At 50.3% G+C, this 16,626-nt stretch overlaps 1 pseudogene across 1 annotated transcript in view; it reads left to right on the top strand.

Annotated features, from left to right (window-relative positions):
- LOC146868831 (histo-blood group ABO system transferase-like) overlaps positions 1-16,626 on the top strand; it is a 791,676-nt pseudogene that overhangs the window by 667,974 nt on the left and 107,076 nt on the right. The window contains exon 6 of the transcript XR_014965088.1: positions 496-630. The product of XR_014965088.1 is annotated as a histo-blood group ABO system transferase-like (transcript). The remainder of the gene's footprint in view (positions 1-495; positions 631-16,626) is intronic.

The following is a 16,626-nucleotide window of genomic DNA, read 5'->3' as shown; positions in this document are numbered from 1 at the left end:
CTATTTGTCCTTGATTGCTATCGCTTAGTATTGATTAGTGTCTCTTGGCAATTTTTGGGTTTGTTTGCTATTGTTGATAGCAATATAGTTTTTTATTTTTTCTTGTGCCATTGTGGGTTAATCCTGTTCTTTCATGGACTGTATTGCTGGCTAGTGGATTTAAGGTGGCTTTCTTTAGCCCCGGGTACATTTCCCTTTAAATTATACATTTTTGTTGTTGATTGGTGAGTTTGGTTTTTGATGATTGTTAACTGGTTGCTTTAAGCCCACGGTGGGTTCGTGTTGGTCTGCTTATTAGTGGCAGGCTTTGACAAGTGATGATCTTCTGGTAGAAGTGGGTGTGTGTTCGTTGGCCATTCATATGTTCTGTAGATCCAGGATGCCATTGTATAGCCTTCAGGTGGGTTTCTATGGGACACTGTGTTTTTGTAGTGGCTCTTGTCATGCTTTTGTAAGCCACTGATGTTGTAAATACTATGTGTTGTCACCTTGCAGGAGAACTGATGTCCTTACACTTACTCCTTGGTTTGCTCCAATCGTCTGGGAAGGGACATACAATCTGGACATCCTGAATGAACAATTCAAGAGGATGAATGTCAGTATAGGACTTACGGTGTTTGCAGTCAAAAAGTGAGTATGGTTTCATTGAAATAGCAATGCTTCTTAAAGATGCCATACTACAGGAATTGTGGTGACTGACCAAAAAAATGAAACCTGAGTAAGTGCTAAATGCCGAGCATGAATGCTAAAATGTACCCTTCTAACGTAATGGCTTGTTTGGTTACAGGAAGTTCGGTCAACGCAAGAAACCAATTGACAGCGAGTGATAGGAGGAAAATCAGGGATAATATTGAAAAAGGCCTAACATGGAGCAAGCGCAGTAATTCTAGCTTATGAACCAGAGACCCTGTAGGGCCCACAGTGTTGGTCCAAAGGGTGGTACAGATGAGCCTCTGGGTTCTGTACTAGTCACTAAAAGTATGATGTATTCAAGGAATAAACATTATTTGATCTACTTCTTAAAGCATCTAAGTTTTGTTGAAAATGGGCATAGTTGGAAGTAAGAAGTAAGGTGAGAGAAAGTTCTGCCACTGCAGAATACTTCACCACAGAAAGCACATGAGTGGCTCTCCGATGACTTATAGGATGGTACGGAAGAAGCTTATTACCACTTTCAAAGCTCTGGACCCAACTTTGTACTATCAAATTCGAAGGAGGACAGGCTCACGAACAATGGTAAAGTCTTGAGTGCTGAGCGGTGCCTTTAGTGGAATCAAACCTGCTGACTCAACGCTGAAATAGATTGCAACAGTTGAAGGACTTTGTATTTAATCTCAATTTGGGAATACCGTTAAGCAAGCTGGAATGGTCAGTTGTACCAGCAGAAGCCGCAACTAGATCCTACATGACCAGGGCTCATCCCTTGAATGAGTTTCACTGAGTACATCTTCAAAGACTGAAAGGATGACCCATTCCATTCCTTCCACCTGATCTAACCCTGCTTGGACCACCCAAGTTCAGGTGCCCCGCTGCCCGACAAGACCCCTGTTCAAATCATGAGCAAGTTTTACCATCATATAAAATCCTTACTCAACTAACACACAGTGCTCGACCTTTGAAAATAAAAGGCAGCAAGATAGTTGAAAGCAACATGGTACTGGCTCGGATGCAGCTAAGATTTCTAGGTCCCGAAGGAAAATATATGATAGTTGTGGTCGACTAATTTAAATCAGACAGATTTGGTGGCTTGCATCAGTCGCTCGGTGGGCTGGTCTTACTCTAGACCGTTGCAAAAACCTTTTCCACCTCGCAAAGGGCTATTGATGATAACAAGGTTGCATGGTTTGCAAAAGTTTTGCTTTACCCCATTTGTGTATAATTCATGATTTGAAGAACAGTTTATGTTGGATATATTGTTTTCTGCTTACGTTATATATTACAAATCAGAGTTTTCTTCTCTTATGCGATGCCAAACATTTTCCTGCTTGGCTTCAGTCAATGAAAATGACATTGGTGTGTGTGAGAAGCAAAGGTAAGTGGGAAACTGCCCAGAGGTTGTGAATAGCAAAAATCAAGAACTTCACGAAACTTCACTTGAAGCTGGGAAAGGATTTTGCTCACAGCTGGGCCTAACATCATTAAAAAAACAATTATGGTTGTCATCCATGATTCCAGTCCCTGTACAGATACCAGTGGCTCGGCTAGCATGGAACTCCCATCACACACTCTAAAGGGGGTGCCTACAGAGCAGCGTTTTATGCACAATGACCACATCATGAGGGGCGCGTGCTCTGGAGTGGCATGGCCCTATTTTTGGCACCATTAAGACACAGGTAGTGACAGAATGGGACGGGCTTATAAAAACACATCAGGCGAGGGTTAGTCAACCATTTCAGTGCTTAGGGTTTTCAGCCTGCCAACTTCTAAGTCTTCTACATGTTTAAAATAAATGTCATAATAGTGATAAACATGCTGTAAAATGCACACACAAAAAGACAGAGTGTGTCTGCCTGAGAAATGTGTGATGAAATAGGAAGGGACACCTATGGGTGCACACCTCACACCTGCATGAACTCACTGGACTATGCATTTCAACTTTATGCATGAGAAAGCAATTAGGAAATTGTGATTTCAATAATGTTCCACGGGTTGTAAGGGATTTGCCAAAAGTGTTTAGTTGACGATAACACATCAGCAGTTGTCACTGCTCCACTCCTGCGCTCGTGCTGCAGACAAGTAAAAGCTGAAACCCGCCTCCGCGGAGGTGGGCATCGCGTGTTCTTAGCAAGAATAGATCTTTATGAAACCTCTTCAATATACCTTGGAGTCGGTTCACAGTAATGCTGTTACTCACATTTATATTTATACCCCAAAATGTGTATTCTGTCCCTTGTTTGTGAAGATAGCAAATTTTGCAGTTCACATAATGTTTGAAGTTTGATAACTTTTTAATTTTAACATGACTCAGATGCTCTTGCGGGACATGATGTGTTAAAAACAAAACGTTTTTTGCAGGATAATGTTCTTATTGAAAACTTTTTTTGCACATTTTTATCCCATAAACTGTTTTCAGCAGAAATAAATGTTCTCCCACATTTTTTAGTTTTACATTTTCCATGATCCATTACCTTTACAGTGACTATGAAGTTTTAGAAAAAATTCATCGTGTTGCAGAGGACAATTGCAATTTTCTACACAAAATGGTGACGTTTTTCTGATCGTAAAGTAGTATCCTCCACATGATTAAGATTTTCATAAAATGTGTGATTTTATCATGTTGAACCCATTTGTTTGTTTTCTTTCACCATTTTCCATAGTTTCAAGTCACACACACACCACTGCCCTGTGGTCGGGCACATCTGATGGTGTCTTCTCAATTCTGTGGAATTCTTTTTTCCAGGCGAAAAAAAACAACAAATCGGATGTTGCAGATAAAGTAACAAATCCTCTGTGCAAAATCGAGTGTGACTTTCCAGATTCACAATTTTCAGAATCACAATTTTAACCAGCAGTGATATACATGTGTTAATCCTTTCCAGCCATGTGGCACCTTTTTAAATGCTTTTATCTCCAAAATAACTGAATGGGTTTACACCAAAGGAACAATAGCACACTTTCGCTTTCTGAGTAAAGTTATATTTTAATTTCCAATTTGGCATACATTTGTTTAATGGTTTTTGCTAGGGTCTTCAGCAACATTTTCTGTAGGAACCAAAATGACAAAACCAATCTCTTTTCACTTCCTACCTTAACCTTTTCCCCCTGTACCGGACTGCATGAAAACTGGCACGCTAGCCCTTAGCTGGCTAGGTTACTTGATTGCAGATTGCAGATCCATCTACGGGGGCTAAAGTTAATAGGCATATAAAAAAAAAGTTAATGGTCAGTGTGGCTGAACCACACCTACACAGTGGCGGCTGCCACTGTATGATACACATGTACATAGGTACTTACATAACTGGGGAATTCAATTTTATTTTAGTTCAGTTCCTAACCATCACTGTACTTTAACTGGTGTTTTTTTACCTGAAATACAAAGGTTTTTTATTAGCATACATTAAAATGGTAGTGGCCTGATTCACGACGGGACTTACGATTTGTAAAGTTAGTTGTCTGGATCGAATCTCCGCGCGGAGCACTGCAGTACAGAGATTCAGTCACGAGTGCGGAGTCTCCACACTCGCAGTGGTATCGCGGCTGTCTGTATGGAATCACCGCGCAGAGCACTGCAGTACAGAGATTCCGTCCGGAGTGCGGAGTCTCCGCACTCGCAGTGGAATCGCGGCTGTCTGTATGGAATCTCCGCGCGGAGCACTGCAGTACAGAGATTCCGTCACGAGTGCAGAGTCTCCGCACTCGCAGTGGAATCGCGGCTGTCTGGATGGAATCACCGCGCAGAGCACTGCAGTACAGAGATTCCGTCACGAGTGCGCAGGCTCCGCACTCGTATCTTTACGAGCCGTAAGTCACTTTGTGAATTGGGCCCTGAGTGTCTAAGAAACCATAACTTCTTTTTAACTGTTTTCCAGCACCTTTCTGATGATGTGCTGACCCGAATTTGCCCATCTCCAGGTCTAACACATGAAATCTGAAGGAGTCCAGCAGGATGCTCAGTGGGGGTGCCCTCCGCCCATGAGTCATACTTTCATGCCAAGTCCCCTCAAGGCGTACGCTCAACTTTCTTTGTTTGTAGCTAATAATCCTGACTTGGTCTACATATAGGTGATAATACTAATGACTTAGTAATGCCCCATCAGGATCAAAAGGCCAGCGTGCCAGAAGACCAATAGCTGTGCTCGGTTGTGTGGAATCTGCCAACAAGGAGGAGGAAGTGAACATGTTGGCCTTTAATTACTCTAAACAGAGAACATTATGCACGCTAAGTGATATTGTTTATGTTTAAATGTTTGAATACGTAGAATGGGGACATACATAAGCTGGCTTATGGCCTTGAGCAGGGTGTCGCCACCCCCGATTTTCTTGCTAGTTTAGTTTGATAGGGCAACAGGCACTGTGCACTATTGGGGACATGGGCAGAGTGCAGGGAAGCAGGGATGGGGGAAAGTTTGGGATCAAGAGTTCCTTTAGTTCAGTTATGAAACAGTCAAGTAAAGTCTATAGCCAAAGCTGGGAGAGATGGCACATGTGTAGCAATAAATGTTGGATTGGAGGTGCCATTGATCAGCGGGGGGAACACCTATGTACGCCCAAGTAGCGGGGCAGAGGTTGGAGGGGTGAGGGGTTGCAGGGGAGGTGAAAATAGGCCCAATGGGTGAGAAACAATGCAGACTCCTCTCCTGTAATGTAAACGGATTAGGGGATAAAATTAAGAGGGTAATTGTATCACAGTTCATTAAACGACATGCCCCATATGTGGTGTTGCTCCAGGAGGCACACCTGGTTGGTAATACATGTAAGGCATTGGACAGGTGGGGCTACAGATTAGTGGTGCACTTTGGATTTACTTCAGGTTCACGGGGTGTTGGCATATTGGTGCGTAAATCCTTCCCGATGTCAATCAAGCGCACTTGGACTGATGAGCTGGGTAGATACGCAGCAGCATCGGGGGAGTGTGAGGGAGGGCCATCAGTATACGTACCCCCAGGGTTACAGGCAATTGCACTACGAGATTTTGGATGCACTATAATGGAGTTTCCAGATGAGAGACTGATGCTTGGCGTGGACATTAACTCAGTGGTATGTGGTAGATGGGATCGGCGTCCTCCCAGAGATCTGGGACCACCACAGATGGTTCTGCTCACATTCCTGTACACCATTGGTCTAGCAGACGCATGGCGGATTCGCCATCCCACCGAAACCCAGTATACATTTCACTCTGGGGTGCATAATAGCTTCTCCCGCTTGACTTCATCCTCACACCGGCGGACCAGGTGGGACACATTGCAGAAATTAGACACATGGCATGTGGCATTTCAGACCACTCCCCAATATGGGTGCAGATGGGAGAGGGTCAAGAGGGCATAGTGGCTCCTATAAACCCATGGCATTTTCGGAACCCCATTATAAGGCAAAACATCACCCAGGCTATTGAGCATTACTTTCAGAATAATGAGGGGTCTGTGGACTCGGCGGTTACGCTCTGGGAGGCATTTAAAACAGTGGTCCGTGGGCGGCGAGAAAGGAGAAAAACGCTGATTTAACCAAGCTGGAAGAGGAGATATTGGTGCTAGAAGGGGAGCTTCTGGGGTCCGGGGACCCTGAAACAGTGCATAAACTTAATCTAAAGAAGGATGAATACAAAACTATAGCTGAGGACATGACTAAATCACTACACAGAGACACTCGGCAGAATATATGAGCTCAGGGACAGAGAAGTCTAATTACTTGCATGGCTAGATCATCGTGACCACGCCAATCGCTTGGTCACAGAACTTACACTTGAGACAGGAGAAATGATCACTAACCCGCAAACGATAGAGGACGAATTTGCCAAGCTTTACACTAGAATATATGAATCTCCCATTCCACTTATCCGTAGGATAGGCATTGTTGGCTGACATTAGGCTTTCTATGTTATCGGCAGATGATTGTGACCTGCTGGATAGTGAACTCACAACAGACGAAATAGCGCGGGCCATCAAGGACCTACAGTCTAGAAAGGCAATGGGCCCTAACGGCCTCCCAATAGAACTCTATAAATTGAAATCCGATGGGATCACCCCTTACCTCAAGCCAATGTTTGAGGAGAGCCGAGAGATCGGCCGACTTCCCCAGGATCAGCGACTTGCCACAGTGGTGGTTATTCACAAGGAAGACAAACCTAGAGACCTGTGCTCATCATATAGGCCTATTTCATTGTTAAATGCCTAGGCGAAGATATTAGCCAAATTGTTAGCGACAGCCTGACCTGGGTGATTTCTGGTCTGGTTCACCCGGATCAGTCTGGCTTCACGCCAGCTAGGAATACATCCCTGAACTTTTGCCGACTTCATGGGGTTCTTGGGAGAATACACACGTTGGAGGAAGATGTAGTGGTGGTGTTCCTTGACGCCACCATGGCATTCAATACGATCGAATGGCCCTATCTCTTCACGGTGCTGGAGAAGATGGGGTTTGGCCGAGGTTTTATTGGATGGGTGCAGCTCCTATACACTGATCCATTGGTGCAGGTGGTAGTAAACGACAAATAGTCTGAGATTTTTGCCGTCGGGAAGGGAATGAGACAGGGATGCCCCCTGTCCCTATTGCTCTTTGCCCTGGCGATGGAGCCACAAGCCGCCTGGATCCGCAGAGACCCAGTTGTGTGAGGATTAAAATGGTCAGAAGAATGGGAGTACCGCATTTCCCTTTATCTACACTTTTTTTTTTGTGACATACTGTGTCCCTCTGTCGTTACACTGTACCTTGTTTAACATAACTTCCATTTGAATTTTCGTGCACCTTATGATCATTTTTGTTTTTAACTTGTTGTTACATTATTATCCTTCCAGTTCTAGTTTGATTGTAAAGCGCCCCGATATCCCTTGGGATCTTGTTCTCGCTGTATAAAACTTTATAAATAAATAAATATGCCGATGATATCCTATTATACCTGGCGTCACCAAGGGCATTGTTAAACAGAGTTTCGATATATTCACTACCTTTGGAAGGTATTCTGGATATACTATCAACTGGTCCAAGTCGTTGATCCACGTGCTCAGGGGACAATTTACGATCCTGCCCAGGGGGTGTAAAGTGACAGAGGCAAAAGATGGTTTCAAATACTTAGGTCTACATCACCAGAGACCCCAGGTTGTTCTATGATTATAATCTCTGGCCACCACTGCGGCAACTTCGTAGTGATGTGGAGCAATGGAAGACTCTTCTGCTGTCCCTACTGGGTAGGGCAGCGCTTTTTAACATGATGTCCCTACCACGCTTCCTGTATGTGTTACATAACTCGCCAAGTCCGGTCCCAACGACGTACTTGGCGGCAATAGAGGGCGAACAAAGAGCCCTCCTCTGGATTGGGAGAATGACACGAATATCATTCAGTAAACTGGTGCAAGGATGCTATGATTGAGGCATTGGTCTCCCAGATATTAAGCAATACTGCTGGGCAGCTATCAATCAGGGCATATACCGAAAATACAATGACCCGGGATATCAAATGGATAGATGGCTATTACCGGGGAGATCCTATGCCCAGGCTCTCTACTCCAATTGCGCATGGTTGCAGTTGATGGAGCCGACATCACATTCTGTCCGGACCCGGCATACAACCCACAAAAGTTTAGGCTGGGAGTCTGACACCAAGGATCTTGCTAAGGGTACTCTCATTGCCAACAGCTCTGGTCTGAATAAAAGCCTAGACAATTCCAGAGATGGGGGGATACGTTCTACTTCCTCACTGAGGGCTCAGAATCCACATGTCTAAGCCCCAGCTCCAATGAGGATGAATCCATCTCCTCTCTTTCCGGGGCCAACAAGAGCAGTTTCTCTAAAGTGCCAGGGTCAATGGTGAAGCGGCGAAGATGTCAAAAGAAATTGAAGGAAAAAACAAGCGCATCTGTAGGAGCGGGGGAACAGGGGCCTCAGATGGCAGCTGTTCTGAAATGGGACTATTCGGCCACGCAGCAAATGTATTCAGATGACGATCGCCTGGTTGTGTCACCAGAAGCTGTAAAGAGTTAATTAGCTACTCCCGATGACATTGAAGAACCCACATTAAAACTTATATATGGCTCTATAAAGCAATATCAGGCAAAAAATCGCACTGACAGTCAAACGGCCTGGCTGGTAACTGAGCAGATGCAAGGAGCTATGAAGAAAGTCACTAAAACGTGCACTGAGATCGGGGAAAGGCTCAAGGTTGTTGAAGAGAGAGTGGCTGCAGTGGAATCTGGAGCATGGACCCTCAACGGCCATGTCGAATCCCAGGAGGTGCAGATTTCTGATATCATATGGCAAATCGAAGATTTTGAAAACAGTCAGAGACGGAATAACTTAAGGTTCCTTGGGACAGTGGAGGGGGCCGAAGGCAACGACATTAGGACTTACATGTTGGACCTTCTTAAGGGTGCCTTTCCAGAGCTATCTTAATGGAATTGGGAGACAGAGATACAAAGAGTCCACAGATTCCCACTAATGTTTAAAAAGCAGAATCACCTGGCCGTGGAAAAGGAAACTTTACCTAGAGCTATCTTGGTCTACTTTGGGAACTTTCTAATAAAACAGGCTATATTCGAGAAAGCTTGGAGAGATTCTCAGGGCTGGTATAGTGATCTATCATTTTTCGTGCGCCCGACTTCTGCCATGTCATGGTTGAGCACAGATGGCAATTAAGACAGCTCATTAAGCCATTTCAGGATGGTGGTGCAGAAGTATTCTAACTCGCCCCATGCAAAAAACATTTTTAGAGGCAGAACCCACGTATTTGCATCTGAAGTCCAGGCCAAGGAGTATTTGAACAAATGTGTACCAAGGTGCCAAGGAAGTCTCTCTAAAGCTGAGAACTGAAGGCAGAGTAGATTTCAACTGTGGTTGGATTAGAGTAATTGGCACCGGAATGTAGCTTCATTGCTTTCCCTTGCTTCTGAGCTATGGTCTCTCTTGCATATCTCTTAGCTTTGTGGGGGGTTCTTTTTTGTATTTTAACACTTGTATTGAGGATCCTTTTTACTGCTGCGTAAATTGTGCTCGCTTTTGGGGATTCTTTTTCCCTCTACATCTGTTGTTCCCCTCTGTGCAGTAATATTTGGCGAAGACAGGCACGGGGGTCAGGAGAGAGACACAGAGGTTGTACATGGGAGTCATCACTCAGGCCATGGGTGGTCTGATTGCTTCATTAGGTTGGTGGGGGGTGGGAGCAGGTGGAAGGCTTGGGACTTGGGGGGAGGGGGGGGTGCTTTGGCAGGGAAGGATTGGGTCAGGAGAGTGGGGTGCGTACACAGTTGTATCGGGGAAAGCACACTGTAAGGGGTGGTTTAATGTTGAAGGAAAGTTGTGAAATGATGGTTTGTACAGAACTGGTCATTATTTTGGTTTCAAGAGATGTGTTTGTGGGTATAATGGTGGTGGTTTATAGAAGGACAGCTGACTCTGATCAATCACACGTCTGAGCTACGTATTGCCTCAGTTAACATTTGTGGTGTGCACAACAGGGTTAAAAGAAGGTTAGCAGAGGATTTAAAAGGCCTTTGGGCGGACATTTACTACCTTCAGGAAACACACATAGATAGGGCTAGCAGGAATCTGTTGGAGACACTGAGGTGCCGATCACGATCCGGCAAAAACCGGGTACGAACCGTCGGACGGAGCATAATCTCCGCCCGACGCGTACCCGGTCGTCAAATTTTACAAACAAGGAATTACGATTCGCACGGGTACACCATTACCGTACGAATCGTAAAAAAGCCCAACCGAACAAAAAACACCTACCAATGCGATCCGGGAAAGCGCCGACCTGACGTCGGGACGCACGCAGCCAGCCATTCACGACCCAGGAATCACGATTCGCACCGACGTCACCCCGCACGGTGAATATTTTGCGGCAGCCAAAAACTGCCGGGAAATCAGGACGACGCGAACAAGGACCACCAGTACGCGACGGACAGACGACGCCGCGAACAAGGAGGACCAGTACGCGACGGACAGACATGGACCCGAACCTACGAGTCATCCCTGCCCTCATAGCAGTACACCTCCTCTACAGGTTACGACGCAGACGCCGCAGAAGGTCAGAATAACCAAGGGAGGGGGGAAAGTGGGGTGGGGTGGGGGTGGCACGACCAGGGCAGGTCACAAAACAACCACATGAGTCACACACCACACATGGCCTGGACATACCTGACTCCCATGCCCTGGTCACCACGAGGGGGTGGGGGTGTGTCCTGATAAGCCAGCGACCGCCACAACGGAAGTCCGTCACCACGCGAACCGGCAACACAACCAGACAGGTACGTCCCGTACCCACGCCTGAAGAGCGTGGGTACGAGTCGGACCACGCCCACACACGTCACCCCAACAATGGCGGGACGGATCGCACCCACGTGGCAAAGGCCTGGGTACGGGCCGCACAAACATCACATAGCGTGGGGACGGATATGTATGGACCCTACCCCCACCACGTATGCAAGGAGCGTACCCCCCACCCCAACAGTGTAAGTACGACCCGTACCCCCACCCGCGTATGCATGCAGCGTACCCCCCATGCCAACAGTGTAAGTACGACCCGTACCCCCACCCGCGTATGCATGCAGCGTACCCCCCATGCCAACAGTGTAAGTACGACCCGTACCCCCACCCGCGTATGCATGGAGCGTACCCCCCATGCCAACAGTGTAAGTACGACCCGTACCCCCACCCGCGTATGCATGGAGCGTACCCCCCATGCCAACAGTGTAAGTACGACTCGAACCCCCACCCGCGGACGTACGGAGCGTACCCCCCATGCCAACAGTGTAAGTACGACCCGTACCCCCACCCGCATATGCATGGAGCGTACCCCCCATGCCAACAGTGTAAGTACGACTCGAACCCCCACCCACGAATGCAAGGAGCGTACCCCCCACCCCAACAGTGTAAGTACGACCCGTACCCCCACCCGCGTATGCAAGGAGCGTACCCCCCATGCCAACAGTGTAAGAACGACCCGTACCCCCACCCACGAATGCAAGGAGCGTACCCCCCATGCCAACAGTGCAAGTACGACCCGTACCCCCACCCGCGGACGTACGGAGCGTACCCCCCATGCCAACAGTGTAAGAACGACCCGTACCCCCACCCGCGGACGTACGGAGCGTACCCCCAGCCCAACAGTGTAAGTACGACCCGTACCCCCACCCGCGAATGCAAGGAGCGTACCCCCCTGCCCAACAGTGTAAGAACGACCCGTACCCCCACCCGCGGACGTACGGAGCGTACCCCCAGCCCAACAGTGTAAGTACGACCCGTACCCCCACCCGCGGACGTACGGAGCGTACCCCCCATGCCAACAGTGTAAGAACGACCCGTACCCCCACCCGCGGACGTACGGAGCGTACCCCCAGCCCAACAGTGTAAGTACGACCCGTACCCCCACCCGCGAATGCAAGGAGCGTACCCCCCTGCCCAACAGTGTAAGTACGACCCGTACCCACACCCGCGGACGTACGGAGCGTACCCCCACCACACCAGTGTCAGTAGACTCGTACCCTCACCTCGAATGCATTGTGCGTACCCCCACCGTGTATGTGCCAAGCGCACATATCCAGAAATCGGAGGTGTGTGTGCAGAGTCCACCCAGCAGTGCCCTGAGACAGGAGGGGTGGGTGCAGAGTCCTCCCAGCAGTGCCCAGACACAGGAGGGGTGGGTGTGGAGTCCTCCCAGCAGTGCCCTGACACAGGAGGGGTGGGTGCAGAGTCCTCCCAGCAGTGCCCTGAGACAGGAGGGGTGGGTGCCTATCACTCCCAGCAGTGCCCAGACACAGGAGGGGTGGGTGCAGAGTCCTCCCAGCAGTGCCCTGGACAGGAGGGGTGGGTGCAGAGTCCTCCCAGCAGTGCCCAGACACAGGAGGGGTGGGTGCCTATCACTCCCAGCAGTGCCCTGACACAGGAGGGGTGGGTGCAGAGTCCTCCCAGCAGTGCCCTGAGACAGGAGGGGTGGGTGCAGAGTCCTCCCAGCAGTGCCCAGACACAGGAGGGGTGGGTGCAGAGTCCTCCCAGCAGTGCCCTGAGACAGGAGGGGTGGGTGCAGAGTCCTCCCAGCAGTGCCCTGACACAGGAGGGGTGGGTGCCTATCACTCCCAGCAGTGCCCTGAGACAGGAGGGGTGGGTGTGGAGTCCCCCCAGCAGTGCCCAGACACAGGAGGGGTGGGTGCAGAGTCCTCCCAGCAGTGCCCTGAGACAGGAGGGGTGGGTGCAGAGTCCTCCCAGCAGTGCCCAGACACAGGAGGGGTGGGTGTGGAGTCCTCCCAGCAGTGCCCTGACACAGGAGGGGTGGGTGCAGAGTCCTCCCAGCAGTGCCCTGAGACAGGAGGGGTGGGTGCCTATCACTCCCAGCAGTGCCCAGACACAGGAGGGGTGGGTGCAGAGTCCTCCCAGCAGTGCCCTGAGACAGGAGGGGTGGGTGCAGAGTCCTCCCAGCAGTGCCCAGACACAGGAGGGGTGGGTGCCTATCACTCCCAGCAGTGCCCTGACACAGGAGGAGTGGGTGCAGAGTCCTCCCAGCAGTGCCCTGACACAGGAGGGGTGGGTGCAGAGTCCTCCCAGCAGTGCCCTGAGACAGGAGTGGTGGGTGTGGAGTCCTCCCAGCAGTGCCCTGAGACAGGAGGGGTGGGTGCAGAGTCCTCCCAGCAGTGCCCTGACACAGGAGGGGTGGGTGCAGAGTCCTCCCAGCAGTGCCCTGAGACAGGAGGGGTGGGGGCCTATCACTCCCAGCAGTGCCCTGAGACTGGAGGGGTGTGACACATGTGTGTGAGGCCAGAATTATCCACATGCATACTGGCTACAAGGGAACATGTCCCCATGAACTCCTGTCAACAGACTCCACACACAAGTACAGTGATCACCAAGGATGCCACGATTGTCGCAGGTGGAGACATGGCCCTGCATGCATGGCCAAAGTAGAAGGGCTCCGTCACACACACAGCTCATGTAGACACAGCTCTGCGCTAAACATTGGGAACACCCTGCAGGGAAGAAAGCTGGGTACACAGAGGAAGGAATACACCCTTGGACAAGTGCACCATGCAGTAACTGCCTACATGAACAAAGAAAGTTAGCCAACACCTTGTGATGGCACACAGATCACAGGGTCCCACCAATGAGCAGTACACTACTACATATCCCACACACCCAAACCCTTACACACCACCCAAAACCATGTAGCAGCCCCACCAACACCAATACCAGCATAGCAGTAGTGTGATAATGAAAACAAAATTAAGCTTTATTCAGCAGGAGCACAATGTCCGTGGATCGCAGGCAGTTCAATCTTCACAAAGCCCATAGGGCAGTCAATGATTCTCAGCTGGATGGGGGACACAGTGGGATGCGTGTCCCCTACCTTGCCTGCACAGTCAAATGGCATCGTCTTCCACACTGGTGAGGGCATCAGGGGGGGGGGAGCAACAGGCACCGCAGGGACATCAGGGCAAAGGGGCGGCGTTGTGGGTGCAGGGATGGAGGAGTCCACCACAGGGGGTGGGTCAGTGCCAAAGGCGGAGGCCAGGATGGCACTACACACCTTTGCAAGGTCCTCCAGGGAGTCCCCTGCACCCGAAGGGACCTCAGGCCCCAAGGAGGGGGGGGGGGTCAGAGGGATGGGTCGCAGCGCCACCGGGGGAGGGTGGAGACAGGGGGGGAGACTCAACCACCCTGACCGGGGACCTCCTTGACCGCTTGCGTGGTGGTGTAACTGTGGGGCTCAGGGACAGAGCGGCCATGAAGGAGTCCTTGGGGGAGATGTGGCCAGGAGAGCTGAGGGGAGGGGATTTGGAGGGAGTGGACTGGGTGGAATGCGGACTCCCACTATGGCTGCGTGTCACATGTTTGCCCCCCGACCCAGTGGGTGTGCCTACCTCACCCTGTGTGTGCGTGTCAGGAGGAGTGCGGTGGACCTTCCCTGCTGGTGTGGTGCCCGTGTCCGTTGATGTGGGTGCATGCCGACGTCTGGGTGTACGTGTGACAGGCATGGGAGTGGGAAGTGTGGATGGGGCAGGGGTAGGTGGGGGGAGGTCGCGCTGCAGGAGACCCACTGCTGCAGTCAGTGTGGAGTCGATGGACCTCAGCAAGTTGCGTTGGTCAGCCTGCGATGAATGAATGCCCTCCAAGAAAGCCTCGATGTTGGTGAGGGTTTTGCCGTGGGCATGGAGGACATTAAGGATCGCAGCCTGACCAACCTGCAGTTGCCGCTGGATGTCCACAGACTCAGCATTGGCGGCAGCAGTGGAGACAGGGGCAGGGGGTGCGGTGCCTGGCAGGAAGGAGACATGCTGTGACCGGGCACGCTGGGAAGGGACACAAGCAAGTGGGAGGCGGCTGGTGGAAACTGAGGGGGCGGTGCGAGGTGTTGTTCCGCTGTCAGCTGCTGGTGCAGCCTCCGCCCACTCGGAGACATCGTCCCCGGACCTGTCAGCTTCGTAGTCTGATGTGCCAGTCGACAGGTCCTCGGCCACACTCTCCTCCGCCTCTGTCCCACTCGATGTGCCAGACCCGATGTCACGGCTGGCACTGGTGCTCGGTCCCTCCGCCTGGTCTGTGTCCATGTCTCCCTCCGTGTCCCCCGACGATGCTGTGGGCAGGGTGGAGAGACAGAAATTATTCAGACACCTGTACACATCTGTCACATGAGTCCAATCTACATAGGTAACATTGCATGGCCTGAAAAGGAAGATCCCTAACATCTACTGAACAGGGTACCGATGTAGGGCATGAAACACACAGTTGGTTGATCCACCATGCCACTGAAATACCATGGAGAGCATGAGACAATAGCTAAACACAGGAAAAGGAGTCTGACATAGCACCCAGGCCCTGGGGACAATCCAGCACTGCATCTGCACCACACAGCGTTGGCAAAAATACCGATGACCAGGGACCATATCCATGAACTTGAGACACATGCTGCATAGGTAATGCTGAAAACATGCACAACATGACTCGGTCACTGCACATTGCGTGTGTGTCCAGGCACATCACACACTGCCCAGACCCAGCAAGTGGTAATCAGGATTTAACACATAGGCATTGCCCGCCCCAACAAGACCCTACACGAGGCAAATTGTGGAGACACAGGTGGCACCAACATCTCATGGTCTGGGTCATACACACAGGGGCAGGCAAAAAGCAAGATTGGACGCCAAACAGCCAAGGTGCGCCTGTACAAATAATGAGGTACCAGTGCCCATCCTCAGATGAGTATAACAAGACACACAGGCACTGGCAACTGTGAGTATGAAGAAGGACAATCAGGTCAGGCTGCACAGTGTACACCTGTACAAATTAGCACGTCTATATACATGGTGACAGGGGACAATGGCACAGAGCACAACTTACGCTGTAGACACTGACAGTGGCCACGTTTATGATGACACATACACCACTGAGGCAAAGGTGCCCCAGGGGACAGTAGTGGGCACGCAACTACATGCTACTGAATGCTAATGACTGCAACACACGTCACCATCCCTGCACTATGTGTATCGCACACTCATGCACATCATGTCACAGGCCACTACATAGGACATGCGCGCTGTAAGGCATGACACATGAGAGACCAACTCCCATGTCTGGAGTCAGCATCAGTGCCAACTGACATGGAACCCACATGCAGTGAACTTGACAGTGCACAGGCAAGGTCCCACAACCTGTTACACACCACCCCCACACATGATGCTACAGACATTGTTCCCGTGGACAAAGCGCCAGCCTACATTACCCTGTGAAGGAGTGACTACACACAGACCAGGGAACACATTGCAAGGAGGGGAAGGGTGGCAGGGGCACAGCGCTATACTGGGGCAAACAGGATCTGCACAGCACCTTTAAACCCTGCCAGTGGATTCATGCTACTGTGCCCTTACAAATGCCTGTGACACACAACAAACACACATGTACCTACCCCCTTCCGGCTGCTGTATCGCCTGTAAGCGCCTCTCAAGGTCTGGAAAGACCACCGGCAGCACACGCCTGTGGAGGTGGCTC

The sequence above is a fragment of the Triturus cristatus genome, chromosome 1_2, assembly GCF_964204655.1.
Source record: "Triturus cristatus chromosome 1_2, aTriCri1.1, whole genome shotgun sequence".
Taxonomy (NCBI): domain Eukaryota; kingdom Metazoa; phylum Chordata; class Amphibia; order Caudata; family Salamandridae; genus Triturus; species Triturus cristatus.
Note: the sequence above shows the minus strand (reverse complement) of the source record. Positions and strands in the feature narration are given on the sequence as shown.